The 13,629-nt window shown below is 38.3% G+C and overlaps 1 pseudogene; it reads left to right on the plus strand.

Moving 5' to 3' along the window:
* The first annotated feature begins 450 nt into the window (after positions 1-450).
* The window catches only part of LOC149024197 (transmembrane 9 superfamily member 2-like), a 73,126-nt pseudogene continuing 59,947 nt past the window's right edge, over positions 451-13,629 (plus strand).

Raw genomic sequence — 13,629 nt, forward strand, 5'->3', positions numbered from 1 at the left:
AGTTATTTCTTCGTCCACAGCATACAGAGCAGGGCTATCAACATTAACATGTGAAGGCGCATTCACTTGTTTGGAGGTGCTGGGGCCTGATGAATTCATAGAGGGATCCATGAAGAAGAAAGAGCAGCAACGAAGGTTCAAGAATTATGATAAAGGAGTTGCAGAGGAATGCAATTTGAGTATGAAGAAAAAATTAGTAGGTTATGGCCTGAAGCGGATGACAGGGAGTAAATAAATACGAAGATGAGGTGACATAATGAAAAGACTCTTGAAAAGTGGAGGGAAATATACGATGCTTCAGATCGATGGCTATAACTATTCGTAATCGACGCTTGGGGTTTATCGGTGGATTTGGAAACATTGCGACCAGACACGTGGATAAAATAAAAACGATTAAGGAGAGCATTACAATCGTGCGATGGGAAGCAAATAATATTTATTGATCAAACGATGGAGAAGAAGATAACGTCAAGGAAGCCTGGACAGTGCATTAATGAGGTGATTTGATTTGGGGCGGCTGACCTCAGAATTTGATGATTACGAAACATTTGGGGCGGCTGACCACAAGAGGCATTATGGTTAAACATATTGAGATCAGCGCCTAAATTGATGACAACCTGGGAATCCGAATTCCAATAAAATTTTCGAAAATGCATGATTTCTGGAAATAATACGAAAGGTTAAAGGATAAAAAACTTGATGACGAAGATTAAGCGCATGAAAGCAGTTGAACTTTAAGAGTCAAAAGTACAGAATGAACGGTTCTGATTGAATTAAACCCAACTTCTACTGATTAATATTTCCGAAGTTGATATGAATTGAACTATACTGATGACCTAAAGTACTGAGGAATGCGAATTTTCACAAATAGTACAAAATATAGAATATTTTGAAGTCATTTGAAGGAAAGATTCAAACCTACTGACTAGACTCTCATACAAGTTCAACCTGATCAGCAGGATTGTGGGCTCATGCTGTCACTAAAATATGGTCATCCCGGTTATTCCCATTATACACATATTCCCATTATACGCATATCAAGCAGCATTAATCTGTCTCAGAGCTCCAGCCCATCAACCTAATTCAAACTACCAAAAATAAAAGAAACAAGATCCAACCTACTCAAAATAAATAATTTCAAAAGCAAATACGTGTTTCAAAAAGAATAAATAAATCATACCAACGTTTGTTTACTGAGACAAAGTTCCTCTACTACATCAGCTGTAAAACGATTTGGTAAAGTACTGAATGTAATGTGGCAACCTGAAATCCACCAACTTCTAGTAAGACACACCAGACTTGAGAAACAGACAATAGAAGTAGCAATATACTTTATAGTCGAAACTAGTCAATCTGATGAAACAGAATCATTCAGTTTCAAGTACCTTCATAACAGAACCATTCCGTTTCAACTATTTGATCAGTCTGATGAAACGGAATCATTCCGTTTAAAATAGGTTCAGAACAAAACCATTCAATTTTACCAAGTTTGACTAAACATTATCACATTCATACATACAAAACCTTCATATCTTCATAATTTTTTGGTAAATTAGAATAACAACTGTACATACCAACTCTTTATGTGAAGTATTTTTGTATTGGAAACCCCAAATAAAAACTAAAAATACTATCCCATAATTGACCAACCAATCACTGTTATGCACACTGAAATTTTCAAATGAAGAATTACAATGACGTGTATGGTCTATCATTGTTTTATACAAATTTAAAGGGAATAAAGAATGTTTCAATATGAATGTCATGTTTCAATTATTTGTTTCATCAGACTGTAATTGTCATATGAAAGGTTGATATGACAAATAAAATAATTGGATGTCCAAAGCATCATATATAGAAGCTGTGGTTCAGCAAATTGCTGATACCTTAAGTTCACTACACCAGCACAATATTATTCACCGTGACTTGAAGCCTAACAAATGCCTGTTCCTGAATGAAATCCACAATTCGCCTTTGAAGATTATGGACTTTGGTTTGAGTTTGTTGATGACTTCACTAACCCAATTGTTGGAACGTTTGCTTCAATTAATTATGTCTCACCAGAGACTTCATCACGTCAAAATTTCACTTTCCCTCCTTTATGGGTAATGTCTGAAAAATTCATGTGAAATATAGTCGATATTCATGCACAAACTAAAATTTAAAGACATTAATAAACTTAAAAGGAATCCTAAATGATTCCTTATTGAATATTAATTGATAGTTTACAATTATAAAGAAGAATACGATGCGAATTAAAACACATAAACCATACACCATCTTCATACATTCACTCCACTATAGTTGAAGTTTAACTCAAGAACAAAGTCATGAGCTTTCTTTATATACATACCAACCATGTGAATTTCAAAGGTTACCATTTTTCAGATCACACCAACCGCTTTCTTGTTCCTGGAGATGTTTATTTCATGCTGACTGGGATTAGACTGAGATTAGACCTATTTAGGTTCTAATCTTACATTTAATTGTGTCTTCCAATATCTATTTTAGAAACACAGAAGTATAAAAGATGGATCAGTTGAGATGACGATTGATAGGGGGATTATCCATAGATGGTTTCAAGAAATAAATGTAAAATTGAAGGAAAAAGAAGGTTCTTAAGAATATGATGTAAAGGAAAACATTAGTCAAGCATCAGTATTTGTCAAAAGTATTGATTTAATGAAATGAAGTCTATGAACAACCACCCCCTGTATAGCTAAACCAGATAAAGCTAAAATCCATCCATATTAGATAAAAAAAACTATTATATGATGATCCATCAGATGCACCAGATGGATAAATAAAAGATGCATTCTATAAAAAGAAGTCATTTACAGCAATAACTACAAACATTCATGTGTAAAGACAGAAAAAACCAGAAAAAGAGGCATGCAAAATTGTACAAGATATGTTCAAAAAAGCAGATCAGAAAAATTAAAGTATCACCTAACAAGCCAGATCAAAAAAAGGGCATGGAAAATTAAAGAGCAACTTGTATATTTCCTTTTTTATACTCGACCTCTCCTAACAATGCTCTAGCCTCCTGTGTACAGGAAATGTATTTGAGCTTCGTAACCGAATTATAGATAGAAAAGCATTTGAGCTTCTTGACCAAATTCATAGAACCAAAAGACATAGGAATAGAATGTTAAGCAATGTTAAGCTACCCATTAGTTTAAGAAACAAAGATTTCAAAAGACAACCAATTTTGAAATTTTTTGTTGGGAATAGAATGTTAAAGATAAAGGACAGAAGGTTAAAACTAAACAGCGCCACAATAATGAGTTGAAGATGGCCAAGAATATAGCCGAAGCTTTTAAGACCGCGATTCACTTATTTCTGAGAACCAACAGATAACATTATAGCTAGGAACTGAGCACAATGATTATCGACATATCCCATACAAGTAGCTGTAAAGGTCCAGAGAATATAGAAAACAAACGCATTGACCACCTATAGTCTTCTCGATATGACCATAATGATCTTACACAATGCAGCAGTTAACGAATCCACAATGTCAACTAAATAACCACAAACAGGCACAACCCAACTCATTGTATCATCTAATATGGAAAGCAAAAAGGCACTTTCCTCTATAAAAGTAATCTTTCAAATATAGCATACAATTGTATGAATATAAAACAATTGTATGTATGCAACAGTTAACAAATCCACAATGTCAACTAAATAACCACAAACATGCACAACCCAACTCATTGTATCATCTAATGTGGAAAGCACAAAGGCACTTTCCCCTATAAAAGTAATCTTTCAAATATAGCATACAATTGTATGAATATAAAACAATTGTATGTATGTATGTAGCAATTAACGAATCCACAATGTCAACTAAATAACCACAAACAGGCACAACCCAACTCATTGTATCATCTAATGTGGAAAGCAAAAAGGAACTTTTCTCTATAAAAGTAATATTTCCAATATAGAATATGGTGAATTGGTTAACATGTGTTTTCTATGCCGTTCTCCAAAATCAGAATGACATTCACATTGTCAAATCTCAGCAAAATCAAAATGCAAGATAATGTGTAGTAACAAACCTCATAGTTCAGACAGCTAGTTTCACGAAGGGATGATTCAGCCTCTTCAATATTGCTAGTATCTGGCTTCTGCTAACTTTCACCAATTCGATAGAGTAGAGACTGGCCGAATAGTCTCTGGTGGCCAACGAGTCAGATGAGGGAACCATTTCATCTGTTATTATCTGCTCTCCAGAACAAAGGCATTTCACCATCCTCCCCAATCCTGCTCTAACACCACTTCTTTGATTTCTCCGTTTGTCACGTCCCATTATGTTTCATTAGACTGGAGAGTTTTCTGATCATCTCAATTGCAGCTGTAACATGGAAAAATTAAAAAATTGCAGGAATAACAAGTGAGACAAGAGATATAATAATCGAACCGGAGACTCCATTTCCAATTAGAATAATTAAACAGAGAAGACAACATTTCATCACTCACCCATATAAATAAGAAACCACGCATATAAATAAGAAACCACGCAGATCTCCTTTGTATATATATAAATTTTTTTCCCTGAAACAAATTACAACAATCCTATAATAGTTCAAATTCAAAGCGTCAACACCAGAATTAAATAGTCGAAACTGCCACCAGACTCCAGAAATCAACAAAATCATTAGAAATCCCACACCGTCAACCCAACCATCCTAAGTAAAGCAGACGAACCATGGGGATATCCTAACCAAAATCAGTTGAATTTCGCACAAGCCCAAATGATGATTTTCCTCAAAAACCAGACCAGAAAAAGTGACACTAAAACCCATAAGAGATCGCAACCATAAAGAAATTACATTTTGTTCAAAAAATAGAAGAAACCGAGCCCACATTACATGAAAACCCCCAAACCACCACCCATTCCTCCACTTCCTCCAAAAAAAAATAAAAATTAATACGGTATCTTCTTCGGAAACCTCTTTGATTGACCAGGAATCCAAACCTTCAAGAACTCTTCTTTCTGTTTCCTTCTTTATCAGAAAATTCTCTTCTTTAGATCATATTCACAACCTGTAATTCTTGGTAAAATTTTTCATTCTACGATAAAAGGGAACAATTGCAAGGAAAGATGGAAGAACCGAAGAGGGACACCAGAACACTGGAAACTTACCTCAAACTAGGGCTTCTTTCTTCTGCTTCAAGATTCTTCTCCTTCGATCGAAATTGGGAAGCGACCTGCAACTGAAGCTGCTGCATCCTGCTTCAAGCTATACCTCTTCTGCTTCGATCAAAACTGGGAAGCTTTCAACTCGTCAAGCTCCCGCAACTGTTTCGCTATGGCTTCCAATTCCTTTTCGTCCTCGTCGAAATTCATCTGCATCACAATCGCGTGCTCCACTTTGTGGTTCAGTTTCAACCTCTTCTTCTTCTTCTTCTTCTTCTTCTTCTCCAGAACGTCAGAGCTCGAAATCGTTCACAAACGAAATGAGGGTTGGGCGGTGAAAGAATGGGTTTTGTGTTTTTCAAAATATTTTAAAATTCAAAATTTACCCGCGCATGGGTTTGAAATCACTTCGTATCGTATACAATTGTATTTTGTTAAAGGTATAAAACAATTGTATGTACGTTGTGTTTTATAAAACGTATTTATAACATATACCACAACTCAAAAGAGAAAGTCGAACAACCCAACTCGAACCGGTTTAGCGTCATTGGACCGAACCGTTCCCAAAAAGCTGCTTTAACAGGTTGTTTACATTATTTTAATGGAAGGATGATGCGAGCCGTCCGATTTAATCGGGCGGCTCGCTTGACGGTCCTGCGCATTAATTACGCAGGACCTCAGCAAAATTGCTCAGGAAGACAGATTTTGAAAAAGATTCGGGTCCATATTCTTATTATTCTCCTTCTTAGCATGGGCTTCCTTTAGCAGTGTCGAGTCCACCAGCTTCGACAAAACATAATTTTTTTTTTTTTTGACAAGAACCCTTTCTGGGCGTGCTTCGTGCTGTGCGCGTACAGTGCGCCCACACAGCTTCAAATTTTGCCCCCTTTTTTTTTTTTTTTTAATACTTCTCTTGCCCTCTCTCAACAAAAACTATATCATTATGATCCTTTTATTTTTGGATTCAAAAAATAAAATCAAAATAACAGATGATCTAGGGTTTCAATTAAACCCTGGATTTCCCATTGGATCCAATCCAAAATAAAATCAAATTAACAATTGATTTAGGGTTTCAATTAAACCCTTGATTTCCCATTGGGTCCAATCCAAAATAAAAACAACATAACACCCATCTAATCGCACAATAGAAATCAAGAATTCATAACATCTATAATTATTATAGAAAATGGCTCTGATGCCAATTGTTGGATCCACCAGGATCTATATTGTTCCTATAATAATTATATCATAGTTATGAATAAAATCACGGAAGCGTAGAAATAAATAACTGTAGTGCGTTCTTGTCGTAGATCTTCCTTTTGCTCTCCTTGAATCTTCTGTAGCCTTTCACCTTTTGGAATCCTTCGTTTTAGTGTTTGTGGAAACAATCTCAAACCCAAATATTGCGTGTGACGGCTACGAGGACCCAAGAAGATATTTATAATATAAAACCCTAACCTTTAACCACTCCCACAATAGTAAAGGTTCGTAATACCCCTAAATGAATATGGGCTCAGATAAAGGGACCAGTGTTAGTTAAGCGCACAAAACACAACACTTCTCAGCTGATATATCTTTCGAGAAGTGCCAGGTCTGAGAAGTATCAGATGGATCATCTTGGACCAGATTTGAACCCTTGGCTTGGTCCAAATATTCCGCTCCGGTCCATTGGCTTGAACCATAATGACTGTAACACTCATGAAAATCAACCTATGAAGATTTGAATTCCCAATTCTATTTTCTGTGAACTGTTGAGCTCCTCTCTTTCTCCATTGTCTTCTTCTTCTAGATCTACATTTTTTTCACTCTAGACTCTATCAAAATCAATGTACAGCTTCATTCTCTTCTTCTTCTCTATCACCTAATTTTAGAAGTGTTCAACCGTTTTGTTCTAGTTGCTCCTTGAAGAAGCCTAGATTAACCAAATTTGTAGATCCATCTTCTGTTATATGATCCATCTCGGTTCGATCTGGCACCAACTTGCACTAGTTCTACTCTTGGAGAAACCACAGGAGGAAACATAAAGAGGGGGAGAGAGAAAGTGATACTTCCATGTAAAAAAAAGAAAGGAAAATTAGGATGCGTTTGTTTTTTGGAAAAAAAACGGGTGGGAAAGTTGTACTTGTGGGTCCCATATGTTAGTGGGGTGGGAAACAAGATAGTAAAGTGTGGAAATGTAACTTTTTCTATTCCATTCCTGTGTTTGGTTGGCATGGATGAATATACTTTCTCACCCCAATACTTGTTTGGTTAGGTGGGACGGCAAAGTATTTTGGATTAAGGGTATATTATTATTATTATTATTTTGGGTAAACAACATGTTATTCTCTCTCTCTCTGTGCGTGTTGTGGTATATGTGCTTTGCTCTCTCTCTCTCTCTCTCTCTCTCTCTCTCTCTCTCTCTCTCTCTCTCTCTCTCTCTCTCTCTCTCTCTCTCTCTCTCTCTCTCTCTCTCTCTCTCTCTCTCTCTCTGTGCGCGCCTGCATGCGGTGGTGGTATATGTGACAGTAGTGCAGTTGGTGGAGCTCTTTTGGCACTGCCGCTCCTTGGTTCTCTTCTCTTTCTTTCTCTTCTTCTTCTTCCTCCGATGCCGCTGGCCACTGATGATTCCTACGCTACTACATGGTGATTAGAGAAATCAAAATGGTGGATTTGAGATTCAGCTAAACCTGAAAACATGGAAATCCACTCATCGGTAGATCACCGCTGCTTCAAAATCTGCCAATGCCATACAACTGAGACTGAGAGGAGATGATGCGATCTGCGCCCCTGTTCTGCCTTTGCCTTTGCTACCGGCCACCTCCTCGATCATCTACTATCTCCACCGAACCTCCCACCAAACAGTTGTAGATCTCCCACCAAAGTCTTCTCAACTCTCCCTCATTTTCCCTCAAAATCCCATCAAAATCGTGGGGTTTTGAGAAGGCCTGGGGTGGGAAAATAAGCCTCGACAAGGATTCCATGGTGGCTAGAGTTGTCGGGTGAGTTTCCCACCCCAGGCAACCAAACAAGTCAATACTTGGAATTTTGTGGAAAACAAGTACAACTTTCCCACCCCTTTTTATCCACCCAAGTTTATTCCTGCAAACAAAGGCATCCTTGGGGAAGAAAAATAGGTGGAATAAGTTTGATGTGAATCTTGATTTTTCTAACCTTTTAAGTTGAGAGATGTTATATTCATTATGGTTCAAGCCACTGAACCAGAACAAACCATCTGAATCAAACTAGTGGCTCAAATCTGGTCTAGGATGGTTACCTGATGCATCTCGGATTAGGCACTTCTCCAGGGAATGTCTCTGTGAGAAGTTGAGAAGTGGGCATTATGGTGATACCTAGCTCTCATCATGTGATTTCCTGGCAAAAGTAATGTTAATAGGAGATTCGACGTATCTTTATCTAGACATCAATCACAATAATAATTTCAGCATTGAATGCACTGAGTATCATTAAATGCTCATTTCTGGTGAGGAAGCTTCTCATTCGTCTAAAGCCAACCTCGAGTACAGCATCTCCCATTTTGTCTCCCCAATTGGAGATTGATGTCACATTAAGGATAGTATTGTCACATCCACCCAGTCGGTACCCTACCAGGCATACCCGGGTATGTGATCCACAGTCCCAAAGATCAAGTATTGAACAACCATGTCACATCCTCCCAGCCGGTACCCTAACTGGCATACTTGAGAGTGTGATCCACAGCCCCGAAGATCAAGTATCGAGGAAATCATCCTCCCATATATACAATAACATAATCATAAACAGGAAATAATCAAGGTTTAATATTATAAACAAAGGTTCAAAACAATAATGGATAATCAGTATAATCAGAGTGCAGAAAAGATACCAGATATCCAATGATATCAAAAAGAGTAAAGTGAGGCAGAAACTCACTTCACCAAGATAGCGGAACGTAGCATGAAAGTCAAAAGGAATTACAACTGAAACAAATGTACTAAGAAATAAACTAAGATCAAGCGTCTTCTAGTTTATAGATAACGTCTTCATAAGTATGGACTTCGTCAATCCAATGAATCCGTTCAAACTCTATGCTGTTTTCAAAAGTAGTACGCAGCTTGATCCGCCGGGGGATCATCAGAGTAATCTTGATCGTCGCTAGCACCTTGCGTGTAATACGCTTCATCGACTTGTGCTTCACTGTACTGCTCGTCATAATAATCTGTACCTGCAGGATAATCTAAACAAAGAATATACAAAAAGGAATGAGTTTCGAAGAAACTCAGTAAGATAGTTAATCCATAACAACATAAATAACATGTGGCAGAACATAACAAGATGCAATGCAATATGAAACAGATAATGTATGAATGCATCTAAACTCTATGTATGCTGGTCTCTATGGTAGACATGCTTTAAGTCATAGCACCGTACTTCATTGGGAAGGTCCGCTCATACCCTCAACCATATAAGATATCTTGGGTTCCCTCAACCATTTAAGATATATTGGGCAGCCGGTTGGTAATGGGTCCTGCATCCCTCAGGACAAACCATGGCAGGGGGTTAAGTCAACACACTCTCTCACAACCATTTGGCATAAGTACCGGCACATGTCAGGGAAAAGCCTAACCCAATGCAAGTCATCTAGTCAGTTACATCAACTCAAGTCTAGATACTTCCATTCCTCGCCCCGGGCGATCGTTTCCGGTATCCTTTCCACTAGAGTCCTAATAGTCCCGGACTGCGGACTCATCAACCCTATTGGTTATCCATATATGGTAAACGGGAAGCTCTCATGTCCCCTCACGGATCATTTCACCGGTCTTGAGCGCCCATGAGCCCAAGTCTAGCCATATGCAACCCTCCAATAAATGGCACCCACAATGTGATTCCCGTCCTCTCACGGGTTGGTTACCGGTCTTGAGCGCCCGTGAATCTCCATTGCTACCACGGGTCGTTCGGTCTCAATACCCTTCCGAATCAGGTCTGATATAACGGGGACATCCTAGCCCAACACTACTAGACAGCCCTAGGAATGACAATCAATGATTCGGGAAAGCATCGATGGGCATCTTCGGAGAACATCCCATACTATTCCCTCCGATGTCCAAGGACAGAAGCGTCAAAAGGACACTTCCCAATCCCAAACCATACCTAGGCAAACACATTCTCAGATCAGTCATGACATACACAACCAGTAGTTCATCATATAAAAGAGAATGTAAAAGCAAAATCAGATTAAGCAGTAATAAGTAATTCATATAACATGAATAATGAAAAAGATGATATAAACAAGTGCTACTGTTCTCACAGTAGGAGATCAGAATTAAAATACAATAATAGTAGGTAATCTCATAGTTTCATAAAGTAGAAACCAGAGAACAAGCAATCTATGTAGTTAAGGAATTAACTGTCCTTACCTTCTAACTTGGATGGAATCTTAAAGAATCAAGTATGATCTTGACTAAACCTGAGAAGACAGTCCTAAACAAGTGCACACAACATGTTAGGAAAGATGCATAAAGGAAAAGATCATAAATCAATCGAAACAGACCAAGATTGAGGTTGCTGTACTCATTGGTCGATTGATTGGTCTGCTAGACCAGTCGACCAATGAGTCAACCAATGCAGACAGGCCTCTGCAAGAATCCAAATTTTGAGAATCCAGAACCGAATTCGATGGTTCAAAAGGGTACAAATCAGAGGGGAATTATCATGGTAGTATTCTAGGGTATAGAGGATATCAAATCATAAATCAAATCAAGTTCCCAAATTATAACCTAGGAACACAAAGGTTAACCTACTAGGTTAAACATAGATTATGAGAGAAAAATATTATAATCAAAGATTCAAGAATTAGGATATGAGGATTATAGATATAGTATAGAAACACGTTGATTGGGTTACCATGATCAAACTAGAGGTTCTTGATCTTACCCAAGAATTAGGGTTTTACCCTTTTTGGTTCCCTCGGAAAATAATTGAGAGCTCTGGATGAAGGGAGATAAATTGTTAGCCAAAAATAACAAGAAGGGTCATTCAATGATGAAGCTTAGGTTAACACAATATTACCCGAGAAGATTTTCCTTCACAATGGAGGTTACCAAAATCTCTCCAGATGATCTCACAGGTTAGGGTTTCAAAGGATTAGGGTTAGGGTTTCGAAGATTCCACTAGCTGAGGTTAAGATCATGATGATGATCATGGATCTTACAGATCATGATGAGATCATGGAAGAGATGGTTGCAAGAGTGCATCATCTTCTTCCTGATCTCAACGAAGAACAAAATTAAAGAAAGAAAATCAGAGGTAGAAGAAAGAGTGAGTGAAATCATACCTTTGCTGTAGGAGGATGAAGAATTCTTCAAGTCTTTGTGAGAGATCACCAAAGAATGCAAGGGAATGGGTTAGATTAGGGTTCTAACTCATTCCAGAGGCTTAGGAGGCAGAGGAGGCGGAGTATTCCCGAGATTAGACTTAAATAGAAGAGACAGAATTCAAATTTCAAAAATAGAATCAATTGGTCGATTGATTGGTCGATTGGTCCAATCGACCAATGAGTCGACCAATCAAGACAGCAACTTCAAAACAGGGAATTGAAGGCTCAGATCAAGTCCAAACATCAAGGGGTTTTGCACACACCTAGAGTGACATACCTAGGTGTTAGAAATGCCTTTGAATCAATACAGAGACCACTCCAAGACCATCAACTAATCCAATCTTCATCCGGGTGCAGTTTCCACCATTGGGACACTGGCATCAACACTCATGGATTCCAATCCAGCCATCAAGTCTTCAACAGAAATGGCCCAAAGATGACTTCTTGCCTTACTTCGGGTCACTGGACCTACAAATAACAAAGTTTCCATATTAGGGTCAGGGCTGGGTTTCACAAACCATGCCTCCCACATACACGATAGCATAATCATGAACAATATAATTAATGTAAAGCATATAAATGATGAGATCAAAAAGAGAATAAGATAGATAACATAATCGAGGGCCAGAAAGTTAAGTGATACCAAGTATATGTGAAGATCAAAAAGGTGAAGTGTGCGGAAACACTTCACACAACTACAGCAGAAAGTAGGTCAATCAAGTTTAGGGTTATAGGTCCAAATCTTAAAAGAATTCAAAAGATGGAAAACTAAACAATGTTTCCTCCATCTTATACAATATGTCCTCATAACTGTAAATGTAAGAAACCAGGCACAGCCGCTCCCACACCAGTGTCGGACTAATCCTGGTACGGAGCGTAATCCTATTCGGTACCCTCACCATTATCTTCATAGTAGCTACTACCTTGAGGGTAGTGTGACTCATCGTAGGGTGCCTCGTAGTACATGCCATCGGTCTCCTCAATACCTACAGAGTAATCTAACAAAATAGTTGTACAAAGGGAGTGAGTTCAAAAGAACTCAGTGAGGCAAGTTATTCCATAATACATGATTCACATGATTCAAAACATAACATGATGCTAGATGATATGAGACAGATGATGCAATATGATTCTAACTCTATACATGCCAGTCTCTATGGTAGACATGCTTTAAGTCATAGCACCATACTTCTTTGGGTAGTCTCGTCACTCCCACTCAACCATTTAAGGTATCTTGGGTCTGCCGAGGTAGTTGGGTAAAGTCCTCTCACACCATGGCTGGGGATTAGGTCACCACTTTCTCACATCACCATTGGTATAAGTATTGGCGCATGTCACAGTAAAGCCTAGCCCAATGCAAGTCATCTACTCAGTCATATCAACTCAGATCAAAATACTTCCCCTATGGCTACAACCAACTCAGTTTCGTATCCTTCACACTAGAGTCACGTATCCTATGGCTCCAACCAACTTGGACTACAGACTCATCAACCCTATTGGTCATCCACAAATAGTAGAAGGGAAGCTCTCACGTCCTCTCACGGGTTGGTTACCGGTCTTGAGTGCCCGTGAGCCCAAGTCTATCCATTTGCAACCCTACCAATAAATGGCCCCTACAATGTGATTCATGTCCTCTTATGGGTTGGTTACCGATCTTAAGCGCCCACGAATCCCCATTGCTACCACGTGTCGTTCGGTTTCAATACCCTTGGGACATCCTAGCCAAACACCACTAGACAAGTCCTATGTATGTCATCCAATAATCCGGGAAAGCGTCAAATGGGCATCTTCGGAGAACATTCCATACTATTCCCTCTGATGTCCAAGGACAGAAGTATTAGTAGGACACTCCCCAATCCCAAATCATACTTAATCAACCACATGCTCATTTCCATCATATCATACATGATTGGCATTTCATCATATAAAAAGAGATATAATGTAACACGATCAATCACATATGTCACTATCACAATAAGTAAGCATGGTAATTCAAAGTGAGGTATGACATGATACTACTGTCATGACATGTATTCAGCAGTCACATGATGTTAAAAATACTTCAAGGAATGTAAATCTACCACACTTCCAATATAGCGGCAAGATTCATATAAGTCAAGTAATTATGTCAATAACCGTCCTTACCTTA

This window comes from Hakea prostrata, chromosome 2 (genome assembly GCF_041222555.1).
Source record: "Hakea prostrata isolate BN-2017 chromosome 2, UWA_Hpros_2, whole genome shotgun sequence".
NCBI classification, from domain to species: Eukaryota; Viridiplantae; Streptophyta; class Magnoliopsida; order Proteales; family Proteaceae; genus Hakea; species Hakea prostrata.